The 18,681-nt window shown below is 37.8% G+C and overlaps 1 protein-coding gene across 5 annotated transcripts in view; it reads left to right on the top strand.

Annotated features, from left to right (window-relative positions):
* The window catches only part of CDC42SE2 (CDC42 small effector 2), an 86,453-nt gene that overhangs the window by 11,381 nt on the left and 56,391 nt on the right, over window positions 1-18,681 (top strand). For 3 of the 5 annotated variants that reach the window (XM_042787650.1, XM_033008919.2, XM_042787651.1), the window contains exon 3: window positions 4,224-4,296. The exons of 1 other annotated variant lie outside the window; for it this stretch is intronic. The gene's annotated coding sequence lies outside the window, so the exon portion shown is untranslated. Of the gene's footprint in view, window positions 1-4,223; window positions 4,297-13,907; window positions 14,004-18,681 lie in introns of all 5 variants that reach the window. One more of the 5 variants, XM_042787652.1, reaches the window with a different exon arrangement.

Below are 18,681 nucleotides of genomic sequence, written 5' to 3'. Positions count from 1 at the left end.
CTGAATTTCTGCAGTCCTAGCCAGGAGTCTTTCAAGTATCTTTCAGTCTTCTCCTTAGTGTGTTCATACAGTGTCACCCATTCATCACCCAAGTAGACACACCTGTGTCAGTGATGAGCCAAAGAATTTCAGTAAAACAGAGAAGAAATAGGAAAGCTCGATGCCAGCATAGATAAGCATGACCTGGAGGTCAGCCTTCTGTGTGTCTGACTCCTAGTAGTTTCCAAGAGGATTATCTGCTTTTTCCTGGGGAGATTTCTGGACACCAGCAGAAGTAAATGTAAACAATATAAAATATTAAAATGTCTTAATGTTGATATCTTCTAAAGACTCTAATTTTGAGACTTACATCCTTCTGATAGGAATGGGAGAAACTAAAATGAGCTTTCATGATTCTTTGTACCTCAACTTAGGTTTAATGTTACATACCTTATGGCTCTTTTGCTTCCAGATACATACAGCTCTGAACTCATTGACATTTATTAACTCCATTCACATTCATTATGGCTCTATTAAATGAATTGGTGTACCAGTTATAAGCTTCATATTGAAAGTATAAAATATGCTCTACTGGCTCTCTATAATTCTCTGTACGTATGTGACTTTGCCATTGACTGGAATGGAAGAGTGATTGTAAATGTGTGCATATATACTATATATGTATAGAGAGACATGAAAATTACTGAGCAGGTGCAAAACTAATCTTTGGTATTTTTTCGATTTCTGTTTTTAATTGCTTGCAAAAGTATGAAAAAGTCAGATCTTCTTATGAAGATAACAGAACCCATAAAGTTTAGATTGTCATTTTCTTATGATGAAACTGCTGAAGTTCAATGTTCAGTGTGATTTTTTTTTGTTTTTTTTTTTGTTTTTTTTTTTTTTTTAATGGAAAGGCCTGAACATTTGCAGGCTATTTAACTCTTCATCTGTCATAAACTTATAGTCTCTTTAGCTTGGAAAATACTTTCCTTAGGACAAAACCAGATTTTTAAAGCTTATACTTTGCATATATAGTGTCTTCAAGTTATTTATCAAACTTCAGTCTGTTCTGTGTAATTAGAAAACAACTCAGAAAATGTTATGGGGCTGCACTGATGATTTTTCTCTCTGAATTTGATACACTTAATACTAACAGCATTAATTTTTTCAAGTGTGTTAATGGTTATGACACTTGCAGCTGCCCCATCGAAATAGACTTCTTTGGCATTTAGGTTCTTTAAAAGAATGTGCATCTCTTCAGTAGAATCACTGTACTAATAGATATGTTACACCTTTCTAAGGTAATCTGTATGTTATTTATCATATTGATTTGTGCTTTGTCATCTTTGTTTTCTTACACGGGTTTTATACTAAATTTCTGTAAAAGGCTAATGTGACTTTGAAGCTGTGATGGACTAAAATAAGAAATCATCTGAGCAGATAATGTTAGGATAATGACGAAATCGCCTGCTAGTGTTGCAACATCAGCAATTTCTTGTAGTTTGTTAAATCAGTAATTTATTTATTTAGAAATACAGGAAGTATACCGAATTGCTAGTTCTGAAAAGAAGGTTTCAGGCAAGATTAATGCTTCTAATTCTCATGCAAATGCTAACACTTAGAATATTGCTGTTTATAACTGATGTTCTTAATGAGTGAGTGATATGGGCAAGTCTGCAATAAGTTGTCCAGACTTCACAGAAAGTGGTTACAGCTTGATTGGTAGTATGCCTTGGCAGTACCTGCAAACAACCGTTCTTTCTACTCTGCTGTCTGGTGCTCTATGCCAATGCATTTAATAGTCTTTCAAGCCAGAAGTCTACCATTTATAGAAGTGGTTTTGTGAATTAAACTGTCCATTACGATTCAGGTTTAGTATACAGGCTTCATTCATCTGGGACTCTAAATAGCTGTGGCACAATGACTTAAAACTACTGGTCCAGATCTCATTTGCAACTGATTTTAAAATATCATTGTAAAAGGATGGCTTTCATTGTTCTGTCTTGATGCTCTTGCAGCATGGCCCTAGATTTCTAATGCTCCAGTTTAGGAAAGTGTACTTAATTTATTTTATACTTTGTCTGTTTTTCTTTAAGAAGAGGGCTGGAGGAAGACACTTGGCTTAGAAGTCGTAAATATGGATATTCTTATATCTACCGTTACTTTGTTTGTATAAATATTGTTACACATTGAAATTACTTACACAGAATTGCAGTCTCTACATGCTTCTAGGATGTTATATGTGCTATTAACGGTACTCTGTGCTAACATCTCCATGCAGAATTGTCTCGGTTTTCTCTCAGTAAAATTTACTAGTATCAGTCTTTCTCCACTTTGATTTCAGTTGCATTACATGTGAGTGAGGAGGTACACATTTAACTACAGTTAAATTAGTTGATTCTTCTAGCTATACATCAGATATTGTCCACAGAGTCTTTTAACTAGAACATAGCCACCTTTCAGTGACAACTGTTACAAAATAGACATCTACTCTAAAATGCGCTTCTGAGGTAATTAAAGATAAAAAGCTGTTGTCTATCTCCTTAGCCAAAGGAAGGAGACTCAAATCTGATTCTTTACACAGAGTCTCCTTCTGTCAATTTCAGGGCTAGGCAGTCATCAAATGTTATTTTCAGGGAAGCAGTTGTAGACAATTCCTAATACTGTTCCTCCTAGTAATCCACTGTTGTGAAGTGTTACTTTTTTGACCACCCAGATTTCTATCCTAACAAAAAAGGTGATCAAAGCTTTCTGTCTCTTGACATGTAATGCTGTCCAGACAAGTTTCTCCCTTCCCTCTTTCCCTCCCCAGCATTCTTATATTGATTTAGTACTTTTGTTCATTTATAGTCTATTTTACGTGCTCTCATCTGCCTCTGTTCTTTGTTTCTAGTCCATAAATTTTCTAACAGTCTTTTTTGAAAGCTACAGGGTAAAGATAAAAAACCTTTAATTTTAGTTTTTAAATCTGGCTTATGTCAGTCAGGGAAAAAAAAACCCAGAAGACTCAGTTCCCTCATTTGTGAGCAAGGAAGGGCTGTAACATGACAAGCCCCCAGTGAAAGTTAGCAAGCAAATGGCTTGCCATATAGTGTAAAATATAAAACATCAGGGACCTCAAGTGTAGAAGAAAGTTGGTTTTGTTTTAAATAAAATCTACAAAACATTGCCCTACCTAATGTAGGATATGCATATGATTTAATTTACTACTATTTTCACCTTATTTTACATGAACATTTGAAGTGTAAACGGGATTGTTTGGACTTTGCAGCTTTCCTCACAGCTTCTGTCTATTTTGAGGCCCATTTTCTATATATGAATGCTGTCACAACAGTTTGTCATTACAGGTGAATTTTCTCTGAATACAGGGGTGTTCTGGTTTGTTGGGGTTTGTTTTTTGAATATAGGTTTAACACCAGTAAATAATAAGCTGCTACTTCAACAGCAGGTTGTAGCGCAGTGATGCTGAGCAGCAATTCTTATTGTTGCTCAGAGCCAGCTCTTATGAATGTGTTTCCTTTCTGTTTTGCCTGCAGTACTTGCATCCATCCTTTCTTTTACTGAGTACTGCTGAACTTGGTAGCACGTCACGAACAATAATTCAGTAACAAACTTGTTTGCTAAGCCTTATACAGGTCACGAGACTTAACTGACATTGGGCACGCATTACAAACCAGTTACTTTCTGAAATACCTGATATTGACCGTGATCTGAAGGCTGATCAATAAGAAGGTTTATCTAACCTTGCACACAAAAATATTGGAATATACATCTGGTTTAGGGTCTTTCCACCAGCCCCTGCTAATATTAAGGTTTGACCCCAGCAAATGGAGCAGCCAAAACAAAGTAGTTACTGCTTTTGAACCTGTGCTCCTTATTTGCTTCCTTGAACTATGACATACATATATATACATAAATAATGTATATAAACAGTGTGTAAACATATTAGGATAAGAATAAAGAGCACCGGAGAGTACACAAATCAGCGAAGTTTTCTTCCAACACTGTAGTGAACAAGGTCTCTAATCCTTGAATTCATTCACTAATAGCAGTAGCTCAGCTGTTCTAACATGTGGCGCTCTGCAAAGGAGAAGAGTTGGAGAAACTCCCGAGTCTGTCTCTTGGTAGCTGTTTTCTTCCTGCTAACATGAAGATACGTTGCTCTTTGTTATAACTAATTTGTATTAGGAGCTGTAATAGATAGATAGTTACTTATGCCATTTTTTCCCTCCTTTGCTCTCTAGAGTTGGGGATCTCTTCAGTGAATAACTTGCTGCTTAAAGGAAGGACTAGAGGAACTGAAGTTGTGAAATTCAGGTAGGCAATACTGTCAGTTTACTTTTCACTTTAAATGTTGAGATAAAAATAGATGACAGATTTATGAATATTCATTGTGGTACCAAAACTATCAAAGCATGATAAGGATTTTAAGCTTAAGTAGATTGGGTTTGGTCTCTTGGCTCTTTTCAATTCTCATGAATTTTAAGGAGCATTTCAAGTGCCTCCCTGGTGATGAGCCCCTGATAAGAAGCCCAGCAGAATTATGATATGCAAATGTACTTTGTGCTGATAATAAAAACCAGATTGATGAATATTCATATCTAATTCAGACTAACTTTGACAGGAGGTCCAGGTACTTTGTGACCCTCAATTAATTTAACAAATTGTTTTTGACAGCATTAAATTGTCCTGTGGCCCCAACAAACTCAGGTATTCATGGTATGTGCAGCCACATACACTTTATCTAGATTTCCTTTCCTAATTTTCTTAACGAAGTATATTCTCAATGGATTTGCTAATTACTTTATGTCAATTTCACATTCCTATTCATTTGTTCAAGGTAAGGCTTCTAAACAGATCTTCAATACCTTATTCTTCAATAGGATGACAAAACTCCTTTGGTGTTTTTTGTGTGATACCTTTCACAACTCTAATAATTTAATTTGCAATTTAATATAATATGCTACTGCTTATTCTGGTTTGCTCAGCATTGAAGGACCCAACCAGCTTGACTTCACTACTTTCTAATTCCCATCAATTACATGTATGTTGCTGTGGTGTTAAATAATGTAGATGAATAGCCAGTGGTTTTAATTACCTGAATTTGCCTCCAGCAAAATTCTGGGATAGATCTATTCCTATTCAACTTTAGTAAATTATAAGATTGCAGTGCATTTATGTAGGGTTAATTTCTGTGGATTACATGAGTACTGACAGAACAGTTAAACCCTTGAAACTACTGCTGGTTTCTTATGAGCTCAGTTCTGTACAGCAATTTTAATTATAGAAGTTTGTAAAGTCTACTTTAATGTTTTCATTTACTGTTTCATATTTTATTGTCTTAAAAATGCAAATTAACAGTGGAGAAGGATTGTGTTAGATAACAGTACTTCAGGAAATGTGCATAAAAATCTCTTACGTGTGCTGCTTCCTCAGAAAGAGGTGTAACTTGTGGAACACATTGCACAATTCTCCACATTGAGAGCAAAGCCTGCAAAACACTGTTTGATTTCTCAGGTATTATGTAATACGTATCTATTCTTTGTGCTTCTGAACACCATTCATGAAGTATGTAATTCAAGTAGTAGTCAAATTTGATGTTTTACCCTAAAAATACGCAAAGTATGCTGAATTTCATTTAAATACTGGTAAATGGCTAACATTACAGTTTCTGCTTACTTCATTCTCTCTCCCTTCCCCCATGTTCCTTTGACAACTCTGAGGTGTTTTCAGTACAACTGATGATACCAGACATGTTTGGGCTTATCCTTCATGTTGTGCACTTCCTTTCTATGAACACATCTGTTTTTTTCAGCTCTGATTTCACTATAACTTGTGAAGTCTTTTGGTCAGAGAGCCTGGGGAAGTAAGGGTCTGCACATGAATTTACCCTGGAGAAGTATGTGACAAGGAAGTGGTTTTATTACTTGCATGTGAAACTGAAAGTGTAAGTGGCATCCCAAAGCGGGAGTGAGAGCTGCAGTCTCCCTTGCTGGCCCTGCAGTTTCTCTTCTGGCCTGCTTCTTGCTGCTGTGCCTCAGGAGCATCCCCAGATGTTTATATACCCACCCTGTGGAAAAATGTGTCATTGCAGTGTGAGGATGGGGAAATCTCTGTCCTTGAGGGTCTGTCAGGAGAGGGGAGTAAGAAGAAGAAAATGGTAATTCCAATTAGGTATTTACCAATCAGGTAATTTTAAAATAAATTTTAAAACTACCAACCCCATAAAACCTCTCAACCAAAAAAGCCCGCCTTGTGGAGGTGGATGGAAGGGGGAGAAGAGAAGGCTGGCAGTTGGGTAGGAGATGAAGAGTTGATAAGGGCAGGTAAAAGATGGTGATGTCAGTTTGAAGAAGACTTGAGAGGAAACTTGGGCTATACTGCAAGCAGCAGCAGGATGGCATGGGCATTGATGACAGCTGATGTAGGAAGACCAAGTGGGGAAGAGAGGAGTTCTCCTGCGGCACTGGTATCAGTCGGTGGTGATGCACCCTGGAGCTGTGGGAGGCAGGGAGCAAAGAATTCCACAGTGCAAAAATACATGTTTCTGGCACGAGAATGAAATACAAGTGAGGTGAAATGGGTGTTCCCAACCTGTTGGCTCCCCTTTCTGTACATGCTCCAGGAGTGTCTGCAGGAAGCTTCAATCACAGGTCAGGAAGTACAGCCTTCCTGACTTGCCTTGCTGGCAGCTATGAAATTGGCGAGTGTAAAATCTCCATAAACACCTTAGAGTACATCCTATTCCAGCCAAAAAAATCTGTGCTTGAAGTCCTAATATTTTTCTTCGTTTAAGTGTTTTGGGGTTCAAACTGACATTCTGTAAGACAGTGGTACAGGACAGTGCACCAGGGCCATTCCCTGCTGCCTCTTTACCTAGAACACTGCAACTTTTCCTTCCCCTGTCGCCCTTGCAATTATGTAGCTGGACTTCTATCTTCATTCACATAGCCACTGTTTCTTGTCGCATGACTTTGACCACATGGTGGGTGGATGTACTTCCAGTCATGTGAAAGAGAAGGCATTAAGGCTTTTGGCTGTTCATCATAGTTAGTATATTCCTCATCTGGTCTCATGATACCCTGAAACACACACTTTCCAAATGCTTAGAGCAAGAACAATCTGAAAAAAATTGAAAAAAGGTGTTTTCCTTAACTTTTCCATTCTAGTATTGCTACCTATCACTTAATTCACTAGAAGTCTAGAATACTGGGGTGGAGGTGAATGTGGAAAACCGATTTATTTTCTCTCTTTTGGAGGTAGTGGCAAAATGTTAGTTTTAGATAAACACTTTTATACTGGTAAACAACTTGTTTGTCGAGGAAACCCTTTCTCTATCCATGTCTAGCACTAAAAGGTTCTGCAGCACTTCTGCAGTACACTTATCCTAGCATAAAATGTTAGCAGACTACTCATGTGTTGTGTTCATGTCTGGACACCACCACAGAAAAGCCTGCATATCTTCAAAATCTGAAATATGTCTTTTCTATTACCTTGCTTTTGCAGCAGATGGTTTTCAAATTTGGTTCATGGGCTCTTTTCTGAGTAAGATTTTCATGGGTTTTAGTTTTCTCTGTAAGGGTTTAGACTTCATCCACCACACTTTCATTAATTCTGTACAACTCTAATTTTCAGTTTAATAATTCATTCACGAAGTTGGAGCAATGGCAAAAAGAAGTTTTAGTCTACATTATTGAAATTTATATGTGCTGTTCATTTTAAGGGCAAAGGAAAAAAATTCACGTAAGATGTTGGATTTTAACATTTTGTTTAATGAAGGACTTTTGTTTTTCAGTTTAGCTTAACCTTACCTGCAGCTTCTGCATTCTGATCATTGCATTACTCCTGTAGAATAACTCTGAAGTAACACAGGTGCAAAACTGTGCTCTTCCATTACTTCGTTTCAGATGCCCATTTGTACAAATACTCACATCTAATTACTGCTGTCTCTTGCTCAAACTGTATTTGTATCTGACTGTCCTCTATTTCCTTTGTTGTTAAACAGGTCAAAATCACTGAGGTGAAGCTGAATACTGTGACTGATTCAGCTTCTTACATAGGTCTTCAAAAACAGTTTTGTGGTTTTTTTCCTTGAAACATTTTGTTTGCATTTTGATGTAGAACACAACTGATCCAATTGAATTGTATTAATGCAGAAGGCCACAGCTCTTTTGCCGTCACTTTTCACAGTAAAGTGGAATGTGAGGAACAGTCACTGAACCTTTGTGCCAATGGAAACCATAAACCAGAAGAAAGCTAGGAATCAAAGACCACGAATAAGAAAATTGCTGTTGTGGAAAACAAATTTCATTACACCTGTCTGCGTGAAGAGAATAGTAAGCAAAAAGTAGCATAGGAAAGTGTGTTGGGTATATTGGTCGATGTCTAAACTAGACACTTAAACTAGTTTGTCCTCCTTTGTGGATAAGCCATCTTGCAGTGTAATGGGGAAGGGAAGGAAAGCACAAGGCAGATGAAGCAATGATGCTAGGAAGTACACCTGCATGATGTTCAGTTACTGTAGTTTGAAATATTGAATATACACTCTGAGAGATCTTTAATTTTTGATGTTTTATATTTAGACTTCCAACTGGCTACCAAATGTACTTTATAATGGTATTTAAAGTATCTCTAGCAGATTGGGAAGTTCTGTTCTGTAAGATTTTTTTTTTCTTTCTGGAAGCACTGTCATATGCTGTAATTATCCTTAAATTGGCTAAGCTTATGTACAGTGTGAAATATGGCATCCTGAAAAACCTGTATGTGCTTCCTGCCTTCTTACACACACTGTACTTTGTAATCATATTTTTGGTTTTATATGTGATTTTATGCAGGGAAAAAAACTTGCCATTTTGTAATTAAGGCATGAAACTTAAGAAGCCTAAGAGTGTAATTCTGGCTTTTACCACTATGAATAATCATGTCTCCACAGAAAATGCCCCAAGCCCACATGGTGCATAACTCTGAGGACAGAGCGCTGTCTGCAATGAGAACACCAAGGATGAATGTGCAGGGACTACTTGAATGCTGGTGTCCTATTTCCAGGGAGAGCCCAGGCTGAGTGTTAATAGTCGTTGTCACAAATTATGTTGTTCTTACTGTTTGTCTTCTATGCATCAGATTTCTAGCTACCATCCAATATGCAATGCCTGTCCATTCAGAAAAGCTACCAGACAATGTACATGCGTTATATAGACCAGTTAGATTGCTATAGGTATCAGTTAAGGAACCGTATTCTCTGTCATGAAATTACTTGAGATACTTAAAATGTATTAGGCCCAGAGGCAAAGAAGAGCTCATATGAAGTCCAAGAATCTGATCTTTACAGCAGGCCTGATGCAAAAGTGAATACAAGTGAAGGAGATCTGTTTCCCTTTCTACATATCTAAATCTTGTTATTGAATTCCAGCTGAAACTTCTAACTATGGCAACTGTCCATTTTCGTCAAAAGAAGGAAGAGGATAATATTCTCTTATATATTCATGATCTAGTATCACGAAGCAAAGAGGAAGCAGTAAACAGACTTTTGCTAATGGCCCAATTTAACTTTCAGGTTCATCTTTGCCACAGAAGATACTCTTCCACTCTGATCTCTTCTTTTGGACCAACAGTTGCTATAGCACACTAAAGGACACAGAATGGATTATTCTGTAGCTTTGTTTTTTAATGTTATGTACAGCTTATTGGGTACTTCCTTATAAGCTACATCCCTTGAAGGAAGGATGTGTTCCAGTAAGCACTTATTCAGGACTTTGGCATATAGATTCAAAATACTGTCTTGAAAATCTTACTAACATTCAGTTTTGGGCAGGCAGATTTCACAGAAGTTTTGCTTCCTTTCTGTAGTTTCACAGGCACCTAGTCTGCATGTTTACTCATGTCCAGAATTGTTGCAGTTTGGCTGAGCTGTTTGGATGATACCCTGTGTCCAGGAGAGACTGATCTAGTTTCCTGGGATATGATTTCTTCAAAACATATTAGGCTTCTCACAAGATTCTGTGATGTCATTTTCTCTTTAAAATATAATGAGCAAAGTAATTTCTTCCTGCTTCTGCCTCCTTAAGCATGAGCTAGTAGCTGAAGCATTTTTCAAGCATCTGATTTTCGACTGAGAAAGTTCAGAAGCAGCACATCTGGTCTTTCTGTCTTTCTCTGTATTGAAATGTGTATCAATCTTTAATCCTTCTACCTTTTCTTGATTCCCAATTATTAATCCTACCAGGAATGTTATCTGTTACTGAGTAAATTGAGGAGGAAGAGTAAGCAGGCCAGTATTTCCATTATTCCTGTTGCATAATAGATCCATGCCTCTCCATGGCAGGATTATGCATGACCTACCATTCTTTTGAGGCTGGTTTGTTAGATGTTATTCCACGTATTTGTCAATGGTTATTCTGTCAGTCAGGTTGGGTCAATCAGCTTTAAGTGTGAATCGTATTCGGCAGCTGAACTGCATTTGCACATATTGAGCACCTTGACTCATTGGTGCAGGAGTTTGAAGAACTGGAAGAGTGGCCTCAAGCCGCAACTTCCTTAAAATGCCGTTGACCAGCAGAAAAGGAATGCTGTTTTTGAATTGACTTGGGCAGGAGAATAGTGGTGGGGGAGTTGCAGTGGCTTCACTGGGGGTTTTGTTTGCTTTATAGTTTAGTATGTGTGAATTGAAAAATGAGGATGGTAATCCCAGCCTAGCCCCCTTTTTAACAGTGGTCTTTTCAAGTTAGTGCCAGAATTGTTGGGGAAGATGCTTTTACTGTGGTGAGGTGGAAATGTGAAATACTCTCTCTTAAAGACAAATGCGTGGGTGATAGTTATTTGCTATACAGGTATGCGAAAAAATGTTAATTTCCTTATGCAGAAGAGGGAGTGGAGGCATGGAGAGGTGTTGTAATCAACTATTGGGTGCAGGGGTGCCAGAGGAATTGTTTGATTTGTAAAACAGCAAGCCAAATCTGTAGCTGAATAGCACTTGCTTCTCAAAACTCTGTCAGGCTTTGAGTGGAAACTGCTGGGTACTTGGCACTTCTGAAAATTTAGCTACCTAACTTTCCAGTTGTGTTTTGAGATGCTTCTGACATAAGGCCCTAACTTGAGATGCCACAAGAGACTGGATTGCTGCGCTATTGAATGTTTTCTGCCTCTTAATGGACTGTGACTTAACAAGTAAATGAAAAGCCACGCTGTGACATGAATCTCTATAGTCCCAGCTGATTTTAAAGGGCAGAGCCCCAGACTAGTTTGTACATAGATGTTATTACTTGATTTATCTGTTGTAGGGAAAACAAACTAATGGAAGGTTGCTGAAATTTCTCATTGTTAAGAGTTGCCATAGAAGAACAATATGATTTACTGTCAGAATTTCATTATTTACCTTCAAATCAGTCAGTGTAGAAAATTTTGTCAACAACTCTCATAAAGGCAGTGGTTCTGTTGTTTTTGTACCTGCTTTCTTCTGCTCTTCAACTACCTTCTCAATATCTCCTGCACTATCTTTGCCTCTGGATATTTAGATAAAGTTCAGCGAAGCTTCTTAATGCAGTGGGTTATCTGTTGTGGTTTCATTACAAGTGCTTTTACTTCCTCTTTTTCAATTTTTTTATTTGTTTAAAAACAAATCTCCCACCCAGTTATGTTATATTGTATATAAACTTCAGGCCTGTTTCATATGTATAGTTTCTTTTGTTCTGCTCTCCCTTGCTTCTCTTTTTCTTTTTTCCTTCCCCTGGATAACATTATAATCTTTACTGTTACCTTTCTGTCTCCTTCTTCTGTGTTCCTTTCAGCTGCCTGTATCTCAAAATAGCTGTAGTGTTTGTTACTCCTGTGGTGATGCTGTTAGATGGACCCAGAATTTGAAGGCTGCTGGATAATTTTACATTATGAAGTCCTTCAGGGGGTGGCACAGGAGAAAACTAACTACTTCTGTTTTAAAAGTCTTGGGAAAAGTTGCTAGCTCTGCAGAAACTGACTGGAGTGCCATTTAAGGGTGAGAGACTTGATATGTGTTAATAGTGGATGCTCTTGAATGTTCTTTATTAACCTAATATATTGCATTGCTGTGGCTAGTAACCCCTTGTAAATAGGCATCAAATTCCCAGATTTAAAGCTTTGTTGCAGAAAAAGTTTGACTGTTCTATGTCCCAAAACAAACTGTAACAAAAGCGCGTGCTTGTTCTAGTCTCTAGGGACTGATACACTTTCAATTCCGTATAAGTTTAACAAAGTCACGTAACATTTACTTAGTGGAAACTTCTACAGTAGAGTAGCACTGCAGCTATTACTAATTTGGTAGTTCAAGCTGACCTCAAGTGTGGAAGTGGTTTTTTGTTTGTTTCTCTGCTGTTTTCAGATAGCTGAGAATCCTCTAGAAGGAAGATACAGTCACATATATACAAAAAAAATAGCTTGTTTTGCAGAAACTAATTATATTCAGAAGACATGTTCAATAACACAGTTACTAATAACAAGCAGTTACAGAAGGAAGAAATATCTGTCACCTCTCAAATTAAGAGCAGTATCTTCTCTGAAAAGCTTCTAAAAGACTTTTCATTATTTCATTGTCATGCTATTAGTATTTGTACATTTTAGAAAGTACTTAATTTTTGAGATACTGCATTTTCAATATTACAGTAAAATAGGATATTAATCAAGAATTGGAAGAAGGTATTTTAAATTATTGTTTTCAGAACTTCTGCAAAAATCCTAAATGCTTTGTCTCTTTCCACATCATAGTACCAGCACAGAATTAATAAGGGAAAGTTGATGACCAGTGTGCACTGACTACTGTTACTGGTGTTACCAGTGCTGTCTGAATTTTGCACCTGTCTGGGATATCAGTATATTGTAAAGCAAGTTAAATCAGCATTTGTTTTGAAGTCAGTCACAAATTGAAGGTGATATCTTTCTGCGCATCTCACTAGAGCAACTGGAATGCTTCAGAGATCTATCTGTATAAAAGTGTAATATACACACATACTAGTTAATCATAGATGTTCAAAAATGGATGTACTAATGACATCAAAAGCAGATTCACTCTCTTTTGACCAATACCAGCATTTTTCACTACATACATATCCAGGAACTGAAGTTATTTCAGCACCACTGTGTGTTATTCTACCACTCCTCTGACTCTTAACCCTCTTTATTCTTCTAGTTACTTCTGGCTTGTGTGCTGCCTAATGTGAAATACGTATGTTGTTTTATTATGTTGTTTGTTTTTTTTCTTGGGCTCTAGAAAATGCGTATCTTTAGCATGGAAACTGCAGTTCTTCCTACCAACTGTTCTACCGTCCCAGTTAGAGCTATACAACAGGAGGTGGAGAGAGGGGTGTGAGATCAGGTTTGGTAAAAGAGGAGGTGGAATCACGTATCAACATACATAGTATTACAAGTAAGCATGGTACATGTACCTCTTTTTGATCTTGTTGTATTCCTGCTTTAAACATTTAGGAGATATTCACATGGAAGAGAGCCCACAATTGTAGATTAAGGCATCACAAATTCTGGATTAGAAGAACTATTAACTTTCTGTTGAACTAGAAGTATTTGTGTCATGGTCCTTGAATAATACCTGTTGTATTCTTTATGATCTCTTTATTTAAACTCCTGACCATTGCCCCACACCCTAAGTTATTAAATGCATTACACAGAACCAAGACAGTTAACTGTGAACGTGTTGCTTTTTTCAAAATGCAAACTTGTGACCAAGCTTGTTCACATCTGCTTTCCCCTGTGCCCATTCAGAAATAATCACATGGGGTTCAAAGACCCCAGTAGAAGTACCAAGAGGAAGTACATTAGGGAAGATCTAACACATTTCTCAAAAGGTCACCATGAAATAGACTAGACTGTCTGCGTATGTCCTGTGTCAACAGAGTTAAAATATCATTCTGTTTATGTCTAAGTACTTCTGTCTATGGTCTTTCCAGTGTTAGGTATCAGGTGTCAGCTCATGGGACAGGTTTCAGCCTTCTAGTTTCAGACTGAATCTGGAAGTCATCATCCACTGGCTCTTTGGGAGTGTGGTAAGTGCATAACCTTGCCAGGATGCTCTAGTAGTCTTATGGGCAGCAAACATGGCAATTCCTATCTCTTTCTATGGAGACTTGGGTTCCTCAGAGCTGGCACAAATCCCAAATGTTTCCTCTACTGTTGCTAAAGAGACAGACCTTCAGGTGCAGGACTGCTGGTCTGATAACATTAAGTGAAAAACTAGTTTGACCTTTCATTAAGGCCTAGAAAAACTGTGATTTCCTATCTACCTCTTGCGGTGTAATAGTCTGATGCCCTATGTGACAATGCTTTTGCACCCTATGTACTCTGCATATGCTTATTAATGTAAAATTAATGATCACTTCCAGTTGCTTTCTGTGAAATAAATCTTCTCAGTTTCCATTGTAAACTCACACATAACCTCAAAAACCATGTTTTATGTGTTGTTATATATCGATACTCAGGGTTCTCATGGAGTTTAATTTCTATCTCTCCTCTGTTAATTTTCTGCTGTTTAATAATGGATTTTTTGCCCTGAGGAAGAGGAACCCAAAGTGAAAACCAATTATTTTTGCCCATTTTCTTTCCTTTGACGCTAGAAATGCTAAACAGCTTCTTGATAGGAAATTGCTGACAATATATTTGCATTTACAACAAAGACAGTACCAAAAACAGTCCAAGTAACAGTTAGCTTTTAATTATTTTGAATTCACTTTATTTATTTAGCTACATTCCAAATGGAAACACTGCCTATATCCCACTCCCCTTCACAAGTGGCACAACTCTGTAAATGTGTTCATAGAATGAATCCACCTGTTAATGCTGATAAAGATTTAAATTAAGCCGTGGGAAGGTAGTTCAGTGTGAATGAACAGTGCTATAGACCACAGCATGGTGTGCCAATGTGGTCAGTGTGTTCTTTTCTGTTTTGTGTCTTCGATCTGTGTCCCAGAGAAGGCCAGGACTTTTAAACACAACTCTTTCTCAAAGATTAGAAATACTAGGAGACTGTTCTTACTGTTAAAAAAAAAAAAAAGAAGAAAAAAGGAAAAAACAAACCAAATCTCATCTGCGGTATGAACTTCTCACCAAGTCGTGAGTAAAGATGACTGGATCATAAATGAGCAGCTTCTGAAGACCCTTCCCTGGAGGGGAGCAATGGGTGGCCCTGTCAGGCAGCTGAGCCAGGGCACCCTATGCCTTCTGCTGCTCTTCATATGTAAATGGACACGACGAGGCGGGGGGTTGCCAGCCTGCTTTCTGGTGGGGAGAGAAGGGAGAATGCTCTCTTCTGGCGGAGCTGTGCCTGCTCAGAGGAGCAGATAATGAAACCCTTTGTGCCCCTCTCCAAAGACATGTGCTTGGAGGGGAATGGGCGGTGCAGCTGCAGCCCTAGCAACAAGGGCTGGGAGAAAAGAATGAGGGCAGCTTCCCAACGGAGGATGGCCACATTTGAAGATGAGCAAATTGAACTGGTAGTGTAGTATTTAGAAGAACCTGTGTGCCTGTTATTCTGTCTAGGGATTTTTTTCTTTTTTTTAAATTTTAACCCTTAGACTGAAATCTATGCATATGGTTTTTAATACATAGACAAATCAATGACTTAAGACTTGCCAGTGTTTGTTACTTTTAACTGTATCTTGGTTTGGGCATTACGAGTTTCTTGTATTGAACATAACACTGTAAATTTGTTCTAGTAGCAAGTAGTAAAAATCCTTGATTTTTTTTTTTTTTTTGTGTGTGATTTTAGTCTTAATTTGATAGTGTATTTCCTGGGGAATTCACAATGCTGTTCTCATATTGAACATAACACTGTACATTTGATCGCACAACAAGTAATAAAAATAATTGCTTTTTTTTTTGAGTGATTTTTTTTTTAGTTTTAACTTGATAATGTGTTTCCTGGAGATTCCATAGTGCTGTTTGATACAGCACACAATTCATTGTCACCAGTTAAAGAGCATGAAGGAATACACTTAGAGCTGATTTTTGTAGTATAGATGCACAAAATCCTTAAAGAAGCAGTGGTTTGAGAAAAATTATTGTAAACAATGTGTGTGTGTGTGTGTGTATATATTCACAGGACTATTTGCAAGATTTGCATTCTAAAGTGGTTATGCTTATTGTGACACATGTTTTCTAGAGAGATTTATGTTAAATGTTTCATTTGCAAAATGTGGCAATTGGATCTATTTGCATGGGAAGTCCTGTAAATGAATTGGGATAGCACTCGTGGTGTGAATACAATAGGCTTCGTTAATTACCCAGCTGTGGATAGTGATTCACCAGCCACAGTTCTGGCTGCACATCTCGGGAAAAGGGGTGTTTGTTTGAGGGAGAGACTGTATAATGAATACCTTAAGCTAAATGATCTGTGGCTGAGTATCAGACAAAGAGGGCTTTGGGGAAGTGACTGATTATCCTGTGTGAAAGGATTGCAGCCATATCTGGCCTTTATGCTGAACCTCGCATGTGAGCCATCGCCCCCTCTCTTGGGGGAGAAAAAAAGGAAATCATATCCACTTAGGAAGCAAGTGCACCTTGCCAGCCAAGGCGCTGTTACTGTAGCAAGGAATGGTGATGTGGAAAGTTTGGTTATTTTAGTTCTGTTTTCTAGTATTTTGACAAATGCAGGAACCATTTTTTGGCAAAATGGGTACAGATCTTTTTGTTTGTTTGTTCTTCTGTTCCACTTTCTAACCCCCTATGCACAATCTCTAACATCTGTGCTACAGGCTGGTTGTGAGTCAGAGCCCAGAGCAAACGAAGCAGCAGATGTGATGAGTCCTGGATGTTCTCTGATCAGCCCAACATGCTGACCTGGGGCACCCGCAAGTCAGGAGCACATTCCCTTCTGCTGACAGCTACACGGGCAGTGGTTTCCTGCACAGGAGCTGGGTGGAAAGCTAGAACAATATAATCTTAAACTGATCAAGATTTACTGGAGCTGGATTGTAGATGGGATGAGTTACTCATTTCTTGGCTTTCCTTTTTTTTCTTTTTTTCTCTTCCCTCACTTGTGTATTCAGCCTGAACAGTGAAAGAGGATTGAGGTGAAAGCCAGGAAGAATATCTTCCCTCAAGAGGTGTATTTGTCGACTTGCTGTAGAGTGTAAAGGGAAAGGTCTGGCACCTGTAAAATATTTGGAGACACCCTGAGTCTCAAATTAAAAAATTCTCTGTACTTTTGAGGGGTAGAAAACATGAGGAAAATGTTTTCATCTGGGTTAGGTTTTGAGGCTGTACTTAAATGCTAGATTTAACAACTGTATCTTCTGCTCTTTGCAGAAGTTGCTAGCAAAAGCAAAGTTACAAATTTAAAGAGGTTGACACCTCCTTTAACAGCCCTTTCCTTTACTTGAGAAAGAGCAACCATAATGAGAAAACATGTTAAAGAGAAATGGTAACTTTTATCTAAAGCATACTTTTTACACCTTAATCTGAACTTTTAGGTAGGAACTGTTATACCAGGCAAAGGAACTAATGTGTAGTTTGGGGTTTTTTTTGCTTCCAAATACACACAGGATACCTTTGTCAGCAGATTCAAGGAAAACGGCCCCCCACACACACATGCAGAAAAGAAGAAGCAAACAGTTGTGTGGCATTGGAGGAGATATGATTTCATTCAAAATATGGAAACTTTGTATGGTAAACTGAATTGTCATCTTACAACTGTTTTACAGTTTAGTCATAGTTGCTGCTTGCTTTTCATTTGAATTGTTTTACATAAGTCAGTTCTACATGTAGACTTGATTTGTACCCTCCAGCAAAATCCTGGTGACTCATCTCCAGACCTTTCACTGGAAAGGATTATGCAAATTAAATACTATAATGGTATTAAATAATTTACAGGGAAAAAACCCAACAAAAAAACCCCGCACAAACAAACAACAAACAAGCAAAATCGATCAGAACTTGAGAAATGTGAATGCAGAAAACACCTTTTCTTTTTTTCCTTTGAACATAGAGGAGTCCACTGAATTTTACAGCTTAAATTTTCAGTGATAATGGAGTTTGCCAGCAGTTTTGTAGTGTGTAGCGTCTTTGTGCTCACCACAAAGTTTGTAAAGGTCAGTATGAAGTATTTACTAATTGTATATGATTCAAAGCTACTGCAATCTCTTCTTCAGAAGTGGCTGCAAAACTTCATAGGAGCTAAGGTAACTGGGGAAATGGTCAAAAGTCTCCACAGGATTAAAGAAAATCTTCTTTCAAAATCAAAAATTCTGCCATTTGACCTATTTTGTAAAAGGCAGTGTGCTAGTTTGGGCTATTTTTATCTTTCCAAAACTTGTCAGTTTAATTCCTGTTTCTTGGTCATTTGCCACATCAGTTCTTGAGAGAAAATGAAGCTGCTGGGCTTAGTGCTTTGTATCTCCAAATTGTTGTGATCCTGACACAGGACAAAGTTCCACTGTGTTTAAAACACAAGCACAGTCTCATTTAAAGGGAAGCATGTACCTGTATCCATATGCTTTCCTGACCCTGGAGGTACCAGAAAAGGTAGTGGATTTATATGTTAGGAAATTTTAATGGTCTTTCATGTTCCACCATAACAACACTTGAAGCCAGTGATCCTTCTGAATAGCTAATATGTATTTACCTTGTAATAAGTACTAAGTATTTGCCAAGAGAAATAATTCTGATTAACTGAGTTTAGCTGTCAAAAGAGTAGAATAAGACAACATATTGTGGAAAGCAGAGTAGGTG

This window comes from Tyto alba, unplaced genomic scaffold (genome assembly GCF_018691265.1).
Source record: "Tyto alba isolate M040663 unplaced genomic scaffold, T.alba_DEE_v4.0 Super-Scaffold_13, whole genome shotgun sequence".
Lineage (NCBI taxonomy): Eukaryota > Metazoa > Chordata > Aves > Strigiformes > Tytonidae > Tyto > Tyto alba.
Note: the sequence above shows the minus strand (reverse complement) of the source record. Positions and strands in the feature narration are given on the sequence as shown.